Source organism: Aquarana catesbeiana, linkage group LG02, assembly GCF_042186555.1.
Source record: "Aquarana catesbeiana isolate 2022-GZ linkage group LG02, ASM4218655v1, whole genome shotgun sequence".
NCBI classification, from domain to species: Eukaryota; Metazoa; Chordata; class Amphibia; order Anura; family Ranidae; genus Aquarana; species Aquarana catesbeiana.
In genome coordinates this window covers 313,599,095-313,615,380 of record NC_133325.1, presented here as the reverse complement: position 1 = coordinate 313,615,380, position 16,286 = coordinate 313,599,095, and positions in this window count along the sequence as shown.

Below are 16,286 nucleotides of genomic sequence, written 5' to 3'. Positions count from 1 at the left end.
ATGCATCAAAGTACTCTAATCCGTGGATAGCCAGAAAAGGCCTTAAAGATGAATGAATAATGACACGGCCACCTTCCTCACCTAACCTAAACCCTATTGAGTACTTGTGGGCCAATCTTAAATGGGAGATTTACAGTGAAGGAAAACAGTTAGCAACTTTGAACAGTGTCTGGTAGGCTGTAGTTGCTGCTGCACAAAAAGTTGATCGTCAACATATCAAGAAACTGATAGACTCCGTAAATGGAAGGCTTATGAATGTTATTGAGAAGCAGGGTGGCTATATTGGTCACTGATTTTTTTTGAAGTGTCAGAAATGTTTATTTTTAAATTTTGAGTTGTTTGTTTATTATTCTCACTTTAACCACTTAAAGACTGAGCCTCTTTTTCAGACTTGATGTTTACAAGTTAAAAACAAGTTTTTTTGCTAGAAAATTACTTAGAACCCCTAAACATTATAATTTTTTTTCTAACACCCTAGAGAATAAAATGGCAGTCATTGCAATACTTTTTATGCATTTGCATATTTTTTTATGTATTTGTGCAGCGGTCTTACAAGCGCACTTTTTTTGGGAAAAAATTCACTTTTTGAATAAAAAAATAAGACAACAGTAAAGTTAGCCCATTTTTTTATATTGTGAAAGATAATAAATAGATAAAATATATAAAAAAACTATTTTTTTCTCAGTTTAGGCCAATATGAATTCTTCTACATATTTTTGGTAACAAAAATCACAATAAGTGTATATTGATTGGTTTGCGCAAAATATATAGCGTCTACAAAATAGGGGATAGATTTATAGCATTTTCATAATTTTTTTTTTACTAGTAATGGCGGTGATCTGCGATTTTTATCACGACTGCGACATTATTGCGGACACATCGGACAATTTTGACACATATTTGGAACCACTGGCATTAATACAGCGATCAGTGCAATTAAAAATGCATTGATTACTGTAAAAACGTCACTGGCAGTGAAGGGGTTAACACTAGGGGGCGGTGAAGGTGTTAACTGTGTTCCCTGGGAGGTGATTCTAACATTCACACTTGAGCTCAGCCTCTTCAGGCATTTTTTGTTTTTTTTTAGCAGATTTGCAAATATTATAGGCGTTTTTTATTTAGGTGTTTTTGCTGTGGCCAAAAGAAACCTGTGTAAGGTGTGGAGTGATGCTAGAAAAGGGGAGGGGAGCTACTGTTTGAGCTGAAAACGCTAATTTCTCATTGCTTTTTCCATTGAAGTCTATGGGAACAAAAATGCTCAAATCTGCCTGAAAAGTAGCTTATGTACTTTTTTGAGTGACAGGCATTTTGCTGCAGGCAGCAAAACGCTCAAATATAAACAGGGGCCATTGAAATTAATGGGATTTTGCCTGTTAATCGCTTCTGAGTGTTGAGCTTCGAGCTGATAGATGCTCAAGTGTGAACGGGGTCTAACTATAGCGGTAGTGATTTTGTTCAGTACCACTTGTTTTGAATAGCCGAAGAGTTCCTGTATACGATCGAGCATCGTTATGTCATCCAAGCCCCACCCCTACGCATTTCGTTACAGGGCACATGACTTCCTCAGGGGGTTCTCATCCCTCGATCCTATACAGGGAACATTTTGGCACATAGTGCACAACAACTGGTAGTTTTTGCAAATCATTTCTGTAGTTTATTTCTACAAGAGGGGTGGATAATTAGAAGTTAACCACATAGCAACTCACAAAGGATATCATCAAATAGTCCTGCCTTGTCTAATTTCGGTTCCAGTGGTTCAAAGATACTGAAACTTTATATCAAACTATTAGTGCCAGTTCACACTAGGAATCACACAGGAATGCGTTCTGCATTCCTGCGTGATTCAGTGCTATGCGATTTACAGCCCATTCATTTGAATGGTCTAAAATCGCACTGGATCACATCAAAAGTAGTGCATGCACACAGTGCATGCATCCAGTATGGTGCGTGTCCGAATGCAAATGGCTGCCTACCATTTGCGTTGGGACGCACATCATACTGGACGCAAGTCAAATCATATAGGATACAGAAATATCACCGAAGCCACAACACCTGTACTAACCGAGACCTTTTGCTCCTTGTCTTCCTTTCATTTATTGTATACCTTGTTAACATAATCTACATTTGTAAATTTGTATAGATTTGTGGTATTGTCAATGGTTGGATGTGGGCAAGTCTTTGAAGGTTTGAAAAAATTCCCCAGGGGCCAACCAGGCTACCTCTCACCAACTACTATACAATACTACACAGTATTTTTTTTTTGTTAAGTTGTTTTTATTGTAATTTCAAGGTAAAAAAAAAAAATACGGAGCCTATTGGGCATACCTAGGCTCGGTCACACACAAACTAAAAACTAAAATAATAATAAATAACTAAACTACTGTACGCTCAACCACCTGTGCAGATTATCTAAAGTATTCTTCTATTTCCACAGATACTCCACATAGCTTATTTTAATTATTTACGAAATGAAACGAAGTACATGTTACATATACACATTCCCCCTTCTCCCCATAACTATTGACCGAGCAACCCAAGGAAACCTACAAGTTCAGAGATGCCACTTGAGCCATTACAGGTAATTAATAGAGCATTACTAATCGTCCATCGAGTCTGCATTAGTAAACAGGGATTCTGTCCAGATGTCCCATATTTTATGGAATTTCTTAGCACAGCCACGCGACAGGTAAGTAGCCTTGTATAGTGGCAGAGCCGTGTTCACTAACCTCTTCCAAAAATGTATTGAGGGTGGGACGAAGCCTTCCATCAGAGTACTACAGACTTACGAGCATAATAAAGTAATAATCCTAGTAGGGTTCTGCTTGCCCAGCGAGGGGCCAGCGGTTCTACAAGTCCCAATAGACATACCTCTACTGACAATGGCACAGGAATGGTGGTGACAGTCAAAATAAAAGTGGTGACCTCAGCCCAAAAGACTTTAATCTGAGGACCAAAAAATGTGAATGAAATCCGCTGAGGGCGAGTCGCATCTCCAGCAAGAAGTTGGGATGGATGGATATATTTTGTGTAGGCGCATGGGCGTGTAATACACTTGATGTAGTATTTTGAATTGCACTAATCTATCTCTAGCCGATACTATCTGTGAAAAGGGACACTCCCACATTTCCTCCCAATCTTCTGTATCTAGTGTAGGGAAATCGACCACCCACTTCGCCTTAAGGTTTTCAAGGCCCATGTGAATGTTAGGAAGTAATGTTTTATATATGGTGGATAAAGGTTTAGATAGCTTCATCTTTGAGCAAAGTCTCCAGGTTTGAGGTGTAAAAGGCCACTTGTACATTTTCAAACTGATTGTTAAAGGTGTGTCTAAGCTGCAAAAACCTAAACAAATGTGAATTAGGTAGGTTATATTGTTGTTTCAATCTATCAAATGTCTGTAGTCGGCCCTCAGTACAGATCTGACTCACATATTTGATGCCCTTGCATGTCCACACACTGGAATCCGGTATGGACCCAAATTCTGATAGTTGCAGGTTAAACCAAAGAGAGTTATGTGAGGAGATGTGTCCAGGAGGCATGGTGCGCAAGGAATTTGCCACTGACCATGCCCTCAGGACCGCTCTCATTGCCATTGTAAGAGGGAAGGGAGCTCTAAGACCCCAGTAAAGTAGGTTTCTGTAGCGCCTCGTAAGACCCCAGACTTTCCGGTTCCAGGACCACCGCTACGTTGGAGTCATCTGAGACCAGCCAGTTGTGGGCATGGGATAACAGAGCAGCAACAAAATAAGAATGGAGGTCAGGACAAGCCAGACCTCCCTCTCCCCAAGGTCTTTGCAGCACTGTCAGCCTAAATCTCGGGTGACCGGTGCCCCAGAGAAAAGACAGTAAAATGGTGTTTATCGGGCAAAATACTTTTTTGGGTATTCAGACGGGGGCATGTCTGAGAACATAGAGAAAAGCAGGTAGAAGCTTCATCTTGAATAGATTAATTCTCCCGATTAGAGAGAGGGGGAGATGTGCCCACGCCTTCAGTCTTGCTCTCGTCAGTTGTATTAGTGGCTCTAAGTTAAGGGTATGGTAGCCAGTAGGGATGGGCTTTATGTTCGGGTCAAACATGAGTTCGACTCGAACATTGGCTGTGTGCCCGTTCGCCGAATAGCGAACAATTTGGGGTGTTTGTGGCAAATTCGAAAGCCGTGGAACACCCTTTAAAAGTCTATGGGAGAAATCAAAAGTGCTAATTTTACAGGTTAACATGCAAGTTATTGTCATAAAAAGTGTTTGGGGACCTGGGTCCTGCCCCAGGGGACATGAATCAATGCAAAAAAAAAGTTTTAAAAATGGTCGTTTTTTCGGGAGCAGTGATTTTAATAATGCTTAACGTAAAACAATAAAAGTGTAATATTGCTTTAAATTTTGTACCTGGGGGGTGTCTATAGTATGCCTGTAAAGTGGCGCATGTTTCCCGTGTTTAGAACAGTCTGACAGCAAAATGACATTTCTAAAGGAAAAAAAGTCATTCAAAACTACTCGCGGCTATAATGAATTGTCAGTCCAGCAATACACATCAAGGTTCATTGATAAAAACGGCATGGGATTCCCCCACAGGGGAACCCCGATCCAAAATTTTTTTTTTAAATGCGTGGAGTTTTAATTTTGGTGCGGGGTTCCCCTTAAAATCCATACCAGACCTGAAGGGTCTGGTATGGATTTTGAGGGGGACCCCCACGCCATTTTTTCTTTAAATTTTGGCATGGGGTTCCCCTTAATATCCATACCAGACCTGAAGGGAAAATTTTAAAACATGGTACAGCACAAAGTCCTACATCACAACCAAGACAATAGAACCTGGCTTCTTTTCTGATTTTCCTTCCAGTGTCGTCACGCTTAGAGCAGCCAACCACACACATCCTTGTCGGTGCTGACTTCTTTTCCGTTGGTGGAATGTGGTCCATAAAGTGACGACCAGTCAGGCATTCCGGGTTCACAACGCCAGCAGCACGACGTCCAGATCTATTTACAGTGGTTGGTGTTTAGTGCTTGAGAAATATAAGTTCGGCAACTTTCCAAACAAAGTGCGCATGAACCACAGGCTTTTCACTCTTTTTTAGAAGAATGAAGGCATTCTACAGGCACTGTTCAAGAAGACGCCTGAAGATTTTTTTGTAATTTTTTTTTTTGTTGTTTTCTCATCGCTGGATAAAATGTCATGGCCTGGTCAGCTCTGTCAACACCTCCCATGGTGTTGTTGTAGTCCATCATGACTTGTGGTTTCATGATGTCTTTTCCACCTTTTGTGTGTACCATGACAGTAGAGGTGTTGTAAATAGTACTCATTAGGCACATAGCTTTCTTGTTGCGCCATCTCAGTGCCATCATTTTGCCTTTCTGCCAGGCAACTATTTCTCCTGCCTTGAGCTTTTTATTGCCAAAGGTTGGCAACACGTCATGCCGGTTAGCTCTAACGGTCCCATATGCATCCATCTTGTGCTGTAGAAGGAACTCATAGAGTTCTGGAGAAGTGTAAAAATTGTCTGTGGTTACACAGTAGCCCTGATTCAGCAATGGCTCAATCAAAGTAGAACGGAAGCGGTTGCTATTCCATAATTACTGAATCTTTCATTGAATTTGGTTCCTTTCCCGGTGTAAAGGACCGAATTCCATATGTAACAGTGCTCGAGTCACATAGCATGAATGATTTTATGCCAAATCGTGCTCTCTTTGACACGATATACTGTATCCAGCTGAGTCTTCCTTTGTAGGCCATTAGACTTTTGTCGATACTGATGTCTCTATCTGGTACATAGGTCTGCTGGAAAATTTTCTGAATAATTTGATATACCTCCCAAATCTTTTTGAGTTTTGGTGCTGGATGAGAAGTCTCATCAAATTCTTCATTATTTTCAAAGTGCTAATACTTCATTATCAGAGAAAATTTGTACTCCCACATGACCGTGCCAAAAATGGAGTGGCTAGTAATTTGTTGGTTGTCCAATACCACTTTTGCAGGGGTTTCCCCACCACTCCCTGAAGAATTATTAGGCCCAGAAACTTCCAGATGTCCTCTTTGGTCACTGGTTCCCACTTTCTGCAAACCTCTCTTGCATAGCAGCTTGTTGATCCTGGTATCGATTTGTCTTCGTAACAATTTTTTCAATAACCTCATCGGTCAAAAAGAGTTGGAGGTATGCCAAGGGTTTGTCATCTTCAACCTCCACTTCGATACCGGGTGCTCCAGTAAAGGGGAATCTTGGGGGCGCTACATGCTCCGTACCGCAGTCAATCGAGCACCAAGTCCGCACATCACTGGGCACAGTCGCAGGATCATCGCTGAAATCGCTTTCTGTGCCTGATGACGAACTTCCCCACGAATCTCTATTACTCAATTCTGCAAACGATTCTGTATCAGTGTCGCTGTTTTCCAGCAGGTCATATACCGCTTTTGAGGTAGAGGCACGCTTTTTTGATGCCATGGTCGTTCTGCAGTTTCTAGACAGAAAGTACAGTAAAACTGCAGACAAGGGCACTGAACAAAGCACTGGGGGGCAAACTAAGGTCAATTTTATTTTATTTAGTAATGTAATCCAATAGGATTACAATGTATCAGTGTGTTCGAGTTCGACTCGAACATTGGCTGTTCGCCCGTTCGCCAAATAGCGAACAATTTGGGGTGTTTGCTGCAAATTCGAAAGCCGTGGAAAACCCTTTAAAAGTCTATGGGAGAAATCAAAAGTGCTAATTTTACAGGTTAACATGCAAGTTATTGTCATAAAAAGTGTTTGGGGACCTGGGTCCTACCCCAGGGGACATGAATCAATGCAAAAAAAAGTTTTAAAAATGGCCGTTTTTTCGGGAGCAGTGATTTTAATAATGCTTAAAGTAAAACAATAAAAGTGTAATATTGCTTTAAATTTTGTACCTGGGGGGTGTCTATAGTATGTCTGTAAAGTGGCGCATGTTTCCCGTGTTTAGAACAGTCTGACAGCAAAATGACATTTCTAAAGGAAAAAAAGTCATTCAAAACTACTCGCGACTATAATGAATTGTCGGTCCAGCAATACACATCAAGGTTCATTGATAAAAACGGCATGGGATTCCCCCACAGGGGAACCCCGATCCAAAATTTTTTTTAAAAATGCGTGGGGTTTTAATTTTGGTGCGGGGTTCCCCTTAAAATCCATACCAGACCTGAAGGGTCTGGTATGGATTTTGAGGGGGACCCCCACGCCATTTTTTCTTTAAATTTTGGCATGGGGTTCCCCTTAATATCCATACCAGACCTGAAGGGCCTGGTATGGAATTTAGGGGGACCCCCATGCCTTTTTAAAAAAAAAAAAAAATGTAAATTTATTTAAAATTAGTTTTAAACGACTTTCTTTCCTTTAGAAATGTCATTTTGCTGTCAGACTGTTCTAAACACAGGAAACATGCGCCACTTTTACAGGCATACTATAGACATCCCCCAGGTACGAAATTTAAAGGAATATTACACTTTTATTGTTTCACTTTAAGCATTATTAAAATCACTGCTCTCGAAAAAACTTCTGTTTTTAAAACTTTTTTTTGCATTGATACATGTCCCCTGGGGCAGGACCCAGGACCCCAAACACTTTCTAAGATAATACAATGCATATAAGCCTTTAAAATGAGCACTTTTGATTTTTCATGTTCGTGTCCCATAGACTTTAACGCCTGTTCGCATGTTCTGGTACGAACCGGCCCATCCCTAGCAGCCAGAGGTAGATGTGGAGATGTAAATACCTAGGTATTTAATTTTGCCATCTGCGTATAAGGCAACTTTCTCGTGTATGGAACCCACTTGTATGCCCCTTACCCTGTCCGCTTGTACTACACAGTATTTAACAGGATCTGAGGCCCTGATGAAGCAGGTCAGTCTGTGAAACGTGTTGGCTTTAAAAATCGGATCTCAAGGCCAGGACAACATCTCCAGGACAACATCTCACTGGACAACTAGTTTGAGAATTTATTTTTAAAACAAACCTTTTTTAAAAAAAATTGTAACATTTTGAATAAAGACGTGTAATTTTTATAATTGATGGATCAGCATTTATTAGACCCAATGAGGTACACTTAAAGTCCCAAACAACTATGTATTTTTATATTTGCTATTCTAGGTATGGTACCTCCTTAGGGTAAGCATTGCACTCTACCCCCCCCCCACACACACACACACACACGACACTTTGACCTTATTTACAGAAACAGTTGACACTATCAACCTCCCTGGCAGTATGATTATTTCAGATTTTTGGTGCTGAAAACGGTACCATTATTTTGTATGGAAATTTGGCGTTTTATATTGTAGGCCTCTAATTCTTAGGAATAACTCACTTAAATCTGTCCAAACCAGAGTCCAGTAGACATCTCGGGTATGATAAGGTTTGAAAAACAAAATCATAAATTATAATATAATAAATAACTATAAATAATAACAAATAATAATATAATAATAATAATACTTTTTATGCAATGAAATTTTGTAAATAATATAATCAAAAACACTGACTTTTTTTTGGCCAAACAAGGGTGCAATATTAATAGTCATATTGCTTCAGTAAACGTCCCGGGTATGGAAAATTTTAAAACATGGTACAGCACAAAGTCCTACATCACAACCAAGACAATAGAACCTGGCTTCTTTTCTGATTTTCCTTCCAGTGTCGTCGCGCTTAGAGCAGCCAACCACACACATCCTTGTCGGTGCTGACTTCTTTTCCGTTGGTGGAATGTGGTCCATAAAGTGACGACCAGTCAGGCATTCCCGGTTCACAACGCCAGCAGCACGACGTCCAGATCTATATACAGTGGTTGGTGTTTAGTGCTTGAGAAATATAAGTTCGGTAACTTTCCAAACAAAGTGCGCATGAACCACAGGCTTTTCACTCTTTTTTAGAAGAATGAAGGCATTCTACAGGCACTGTTCAAGAAGACGCCTGAAGATTTTTTTGTAATTTTTTTTTTTGTTTTCTCATCGCTGGATAAAATGTCATGGCCTGGTCAGCTCTGTCAACACCTCCCATGGTGTTGTTGTAGTCCATCACGACTTGTGGTTTCATGATGTCTTTTCCACCTTTTGTGTGTACCATGACAGTAGAGGCGTTGTGAATAGTACTCATTAGGCACATAGCTTTCTTGTTGCGCCATCTCAGTGCCATCTTTTTGCCTTTCTGCCAGGCAACTATTTCTCCTGCCTTGAGCTTTTTATTGCCAAAGGTTGGCGGCACGTCATGCCGGTTAGCTCTAACGGTCCCATATGCATCCATCTTGTGCTGTAGAAGGAACTCAGAGTTCTGGAGAAGTGTAAAAATTGTCTGTGGTTACACAGTAGCCCTGATTCAGCAATGGCTCAATCAAAGTAGAACGGAAGCGGTTGCCATTCCATAATTACTGAATCTTTCATTGAATTTGGTTCCTTTCCCGGTGTAAAGGACCGAATTCCATATGTAACAGTGCTCGAGTCACATAGCATGAATGATTTTATGCCAAATCGTGCTCTCTTTGACACGATATACTGTATCCAGCTGAGTCTTCCTTTGTAGGCCATTAGACTTTTGTCGATATTGATGTCTCTATCTGGTACATAGGTCTGCTGGAAAATTTTCTGAATAATTTGATATACCTCCCAAATCTTTTTGAGTTTTGGTGCTGGATGAGAAGTCTCATCAAATTCTTCATTATTTTCAAAGTGCTAATACTTCATTATCAGAGAAAATTTGTACTCCCACATGACCGTGCCAAAAATGGAGTGGCTAGTAATTTGTTGGTTGTCCAATACCACTTTTGCAGGGGTTTCCCCACCACTCCCTGAAGAATTATTAGGCCCAGAAACTTCCAGATGTCCTCTTTGGTCACTGGTTCCCACTTTCTGCAAACCTCTCTTGCATAGCAGCTTGTTGATCCTGGTATCGATTTGTCTTCGTAACAATTTTTTCAATAACCTCATCGGTCAAAAAGAGTTGGAGGTATGCCAAGGGTTTGTCATCTTCAACCTCCACTTCGATACCGGGTGCTCCAGTAAAGGGGAATCTTGGGGGCGCTACATGCTCCGTACCGCAGTCAATCGAGCACCAAGTCCGCACATCACTGGGCACAGTCGCAGGATCATCGCTGAAATCGCTTTCTGTGCCTGATGACGAACTTCCCCACGAATCTCTATTACTCAATTCTGCAAACGATTCTGTATCAGTGTCGCTGTTTTCCAGCAGGTCATATACCGCTTTTGAGGTAGAGGCACGCTTTTTTGATGCCATGGTCGTTCTGCAGTTTCTAGACAGAAAGTACAGTAAAACTGCAGACAAGGGAACTGAACAAAGCACTGGGGGGCAAACTAAGGCCAATTTTATTTTATTTAGTAATGTAATCCAATAGGATTACAATGTATCAGTTTGTTTGTGCTTTATACTATTTGAATTTGCCGCCGGTTCCACCCCCTGCGTTGCGACGCTCGCAGGGAACGGAAGCCAGGGCACACAGTGCATCCGGTCGGAAGATCCAGTCACCTTACACAGCGGGAGTACATCGCAGCATCCCGGGGACAAGGTAAGTAACCTCTTCCAGGATCCAGCGATGCGATCCCGAGTGTGGCCCAGGGTTACTGCTAATGGTACTGAAATCTCACCCCAAGCCACACTCGTGAATACCGCCAGGGGGGTTAAAGCAGTATTAAACCCAAATCAGACATTTTAATATTTTGCAGCTTACGAATACTTAGATGTGGTGGCTGCATCAGTTTCGTTTTCTTTGTCTTTTTTCCCTCTGTTTTCACTTTGTGATCTGTCCAGTATCACACCTCCTGTATTAGTGAGACACAACTCTGGAGGAATGAGCACAGGAGCCAGAGCAAACAACAGCTTTCTCAGTCTGGAGGGGTGTGGAGGGAGAGTTGTATTAGCAGATTTATATACACTAAACAAATTGAAGTCAACCTCTAGCTAATAATTTACAATCATTAAGAGCAAACTGTTTTTTCTTTCCATTTGGGATAAAGGTTTTGAATGAATAAATAAAAGCTGATTCTTTTAATCACCCCTGCCAGTATTAAGTGGTTTGTCTCATCCGTGTAAACTGATACATTCTGCTGGGGAGCTTGAGCTTGTGAAAAACAACAGACTTGCTGGCTGGATCACCAGATGAAAATAGAAGAAAGAAATCCTAAAAAGGAAACGAATACAGCCACCACATCTAAGAATTGGTAAGCTGCAACATATTAAAATGTTTGCTTTTGAGTTTATTACTGCTTCAAAGTTGAACTGAACGTACTCTTAACCTGTTCAGATCCGCGCTATAGCCGAATGATGGCTACATCGCAGATGTGCTTTGCCGTCAGGCCGTCTATTGATGGCCTCCCCTTTCAAAGCTGGCCACGTCCCCCCTCAATTAAACTCGGGTCATCACAGATCCGAGTAAGGGGCCAATCACGGCCCCTTACCACATGATCAGCTGTCTGCCAATGACAGCTGATCATGTGATGAACAGAGGCTCGGTAATGTTTTTTTTTTCTTCTCACGCTGACAGTGTGAGAAGAAAAAAAAGCCGATCGCCGGCTTCTGTTTGCAGGGACATCGGTCCCGAAGAGGAAGAGTCTCTGTGCCCACCAGTTCCACCTGCCAATGCCAGCAATCAGTGCCACCAATCAGTGCCCACCAATCAGTGCCCAGAGTACATCAGTGCCACCTATCAGTGCCCACAAATGCCACCTATCAATGCCCACCAGTGGTGGCAATCAGTGCCTCATCAGTGCCACCTCTCAGTGCTGCCTATCGGTGTCACCTACCAGTGTTGATCAGTGCCCATCACTCCCACCCATCAGTGCCCATCAAAGCCAGCTATCAGTGCCACCTATCAGTGCCAGCTATTAGTGCCACCTATCAATGCCCTTCAGTGCCGCCCATCAGTGCCCATCAGTGCCACCTTATCAGTGCCCATCAGTGCAGCCTATCGGTGAGCATCAGTGCAACCTATCAGTGCCCATCAGTGTAGCCTCATCAGCGTACATCAATGAAGGAGAAAAATTACCTGTTTGCAAAATGTATTAACAAAATATAAAACGGTTTTGTATTTTTTTTTTTTAACAAAAAATTTAAAACCCAGAGGTAATCAAATACCACCAAAAGAAAGCTCTATTTGTGGGAAAAAAATGATTTCATTTGGGTACAGTGTTGTATGACCGCGCAGTTGTTGTTTAAAGTGTGACAGCGCTAAAAGCTGAAAATTGGTCTGGGCAGGAGGGGGGGTTTAGGTGCCTAGTAAGCAAGTGGTTAAATGACAAGGCAGAAAAGTGGATCCACTGGACAAAATGTAACTTCTATGCCAGAACCACCATGTTAGTCTATGTAACGCAAAGCCAAAAGAAACAACACCAATCAGACTTGCATACCTGATGTCACTATTTCTGGCAAACTGCCTAAGCAGAACTACACTGAATCCAAACACCACAAACAAAAAGGCTATTTAATTAATTTTTATCATTCAAAGAAAACTCGCACATTTATCCATGTCTGCATGCTTTAATTGCTGAGAAATCACTTTGAAAAACACTCCTAGCATTTCTGCCCATGGCCATCTTCAGTAAGGGCAGATGATTCCTTGAATCCATCTGCCCTTAGCTCAGGCATACAGGCAGAAGGTGTTTTTTTATCTGAGAAAACCCCTCCTCCGCTCCTGAAGACTCCTGGGGTGTATGACATCATTTGCCTAGGCTCGGAAACCAGGAAGTAACAGAAAAAATGTAAAAAAAGTTTAAAACAGGTAAATATGATATACATTACTTTTCTATTAATTTACTAATGCTAGCAGCATAGGATTTAAAAAAAGTAATTGTTGAATGTGAAAGTGAAGTTCCACTTTACTATAGTGACCAATTTAGAAACATCCTTCTAAAACTTTATCAAAAACCCTCAACCTTTCATCCTCACTTTGCAGACAAACTTCTAGGCAATATTCTCTTACCAACTCTGACAGAGGACTTGGTGTTCAAAAGTTAGAAGCTGATATTACTAAACCGGAAGTACTTTAACAATAAATATTTTCAATTCAACAAAATCCCAAATCTTGGCCCTGATGCAATTCAGACCTTTAATCCTCTTCCCTCATGACCCATATTGCCATGAACACAAATCCTAGCAAAGACACACTGGACCCTCATAAATATAGTCCAATATATCTACTGAATATAGACATAAACTTTCTTTTTAAAATACCTAACAGAAGTATGCATGCTCCAGCATGGAGGCAGAGAATTCCTGCCAGTAACCTGCATGGGCATGCACATCAGTGCATCAACATGTATACATGCATTCTGAAAATGCTGCACGCACCAATGCACAACTGAGCACGCCAAATCTCAAAACAGGTGCCAACTCACTGACTAACACAAACTGTTCCTTAAAGTGTAAGTTCGCCTTTACAGAAAATCTGTAAGGTGAACTTACACCGGACTCCCTCCCCATTCCCCCCCCCCCCCAGTCCCGCAATATCTGAGGCCGGCGATCACCTGCTAGGAGACATCAGGTTGCCACTTCACCGGTTCGGGGATTTGAAATACCCATGGCTTTCTGTCTTCTTCTCCCCTGCTGACAGGACAGGCTAGGCGGGTTCTGATTGGTCGGTGCGGACAAATTAAAATGCCTCCTATACGTACCTTTACGAGGTACGTTTAGGAGATTAAGAAAATCCCTGGACCAGTAAGGTGGTGACCCAATGTCTCCTAGTGGGTAATCGCCGGCCTCAGGTACTGCAGGACCAGGGGGGATAGGGAGGGGGTCCAGTGTAAGTTCACCTTACAGATTTTTTGTAAAGGTGAACTTACCCTTTAAGGCAGTGATTCTCAACCGGGGTTCCTCCAGAGGTTGCTAGGGGTTCCTTCAGCATTGGGCACTTTCTGCCTCTCAGATAAGTTCCCACTGACACCATTGATCTTTTTAACTATCTGTAAGGAGGTAATTCTTCCCAATGACCACAAGTGTAAGGACCATTCTTCTCACTTACCATCACACTATTGTATCATGAGTTGTAGATTTCTAATTTTTAGCAGGGGTTCCCTGGGACCGGAGAACTATTTCAAGGGTTCCTCTGTCTTGAAAAGGTTGAGAAAGGCTGCTTTAAGGTATAGAGGCCTTAGGTTCAATCCCTGGAATTAATAAAGAATGGTGCAGACAGATTTTGCAAAATTGTCTTGCAAGCATTCTAAAAGCGTGCGCTAACGTCACCTGTCTAGAACTTACAGTATATTTGAATTAGGCGCATGTTGCACCACTTTGAAAATCCATAAGACGCTTTCCCTAAATCTGTCTGTGTACTCCAAAAGAGAGTTGGTCTTAATTAGCTCCAGTTTTGTAAAATACAAACTTTTAATATCTTATTTTGAATTTGGAGCAAGTGTTGCAAAACAATGTAAAAGTGGCACATTTTGGAACTACCTGAATTTGGCACGTGAGTCGCTGTCAGAACCAAAAGTGTCACAAATGCTTCATGAATTTTGTGCAACACATTACTAAGAGGCATTAATGTGATATAGTCATTAGCTTTGTTGAGAGGGAAAACCGAATGACTCTTGATTTTTTTCATGATTTTTTGACTCTTCTTGTCCCTCCCTATTCCTTCTCATCCTCCCTTTTCCCCATTTTGTATATTTTCTTTCTTCTATCTTACCTCTCATTGTACCATGGGGGGCTTTGTTTCAAGCCTCAATATTTTTCACTCCATTATCTCAATATCCTAAGACCACTTTTACACTGGGACGCCCAGGCGTTATCGCTAAAGCCCTGCTTGTTTTAGCTGAGCTTTTGCATCACTTTTCGGCCGCTAGCAGGGTGCTTTTTACCAAAAAAAAAATTGTAAAAAGTCCAGTTTTTCAGGCGCAATGGGCAGTGCGTTTTGGGAGTGCTAAATACAGCCACAAAAATGCTGCTTGCAGGACTTTTCGTAACATCCCACAAGCGCATTGTCCAAGTGTGAAAAGACACACGGCAATGAATGGGAGGCGGTTTTCAGGTGCTTTTCAGGGGCTATTTCTGAAAACTGCCTTAGTGTGAAAGTAGCTTAACAATCAGCAACAACCAAACACCTTTGTGCCTAAAGTGGAGACTGAAAACACAGCATACATAGTCTACCATACTCTTGATGGGCTGAGGACCAAAGGCCTGGAGCAAGGAATCGGGTAAGTGAAACAGTTTCTCATTTCTACTCTAGACATAACAAGCAATTAACTCTTGCAGTGCAGGGGAGGTCCTGCTGCAAGGATGATTTTTTTTTATTTTCCTGGAGTTATGGTTTGAACTCACACTTTGCACTTTTGTTAAATGAAAATTCTAGCTGACTTACTGTTATTCTAACCCCCTAGCTTTTTTTTTCTTGTTAAATGTATTTATTGAGTTCTCACAAGAGAAAATAAAATAATATAATGCATGAATACAATGAATACATTCCAAATGATTTACATTGTAATAGTAAATTTAGAACTATCTTACCACTGTGTTTATTTTATATACACTGTAAATTGAAGACTTAAGAAAAGAGATAATGATCAAATAACCAGACTAAATATCATTACCCAGTTGTAAGATAAGTGACATAAAAAGGAGAGAAAAAAAAGGATACAAAATGAGTATCACTATGTTTTATATTGCATAGAAAAAGAAAGGCATAAATACCTGGTATATCACATCGTAATATACCAGTCTAATGAGAGAAAAGCTTAAAAAAAATCAAAAGAAAATATCAAAGAAGGGGAAAGGGAAAAGATAGAAGGAATGAATCTCACGAGGTGGTGTTCTGGCTCATGGTAGATATACAAATTTAATTGGTAAATATTTAACCCCCTAGCTTTAATACTTTCTGAGTCAATGGCCCAGAACAAGTATGCAGATTATTATATTAAGAAGTCCTTCAAGTCAGCATACCTGTTTCATGACTCAGACTATTAAAGCAAGTCATTATGATAGCTAGGCAATTAGCATTTTTAGAATGAGGTTGCAGGAATGATTGCCTCCGTGTTTCTCTCATAACAGGTTTCTTTTATATCTCAGTGTCATTAACTATTAGATTTGCAGCTAGCTACTGGGAATTGAAACATTCCCTATAAATGTGTAAGTTAAAAGAAATTCCAGGTGCTCAGACTGGTCCACTGGATAGCCATGGGATCCTCCGACTGGCCCCGACCATGGGTGTCACTAGCATCGGACAATCAAGGTACATGCCTCAAATCTCTTGGTATGTGCCTAAGGTCCAAAGACACAAGAAAAAAAGAAAAAGAAAGAAAAATATGAATGGAAGAAAAAGTTTGGGACCAAGGAGTAATGGGAAAC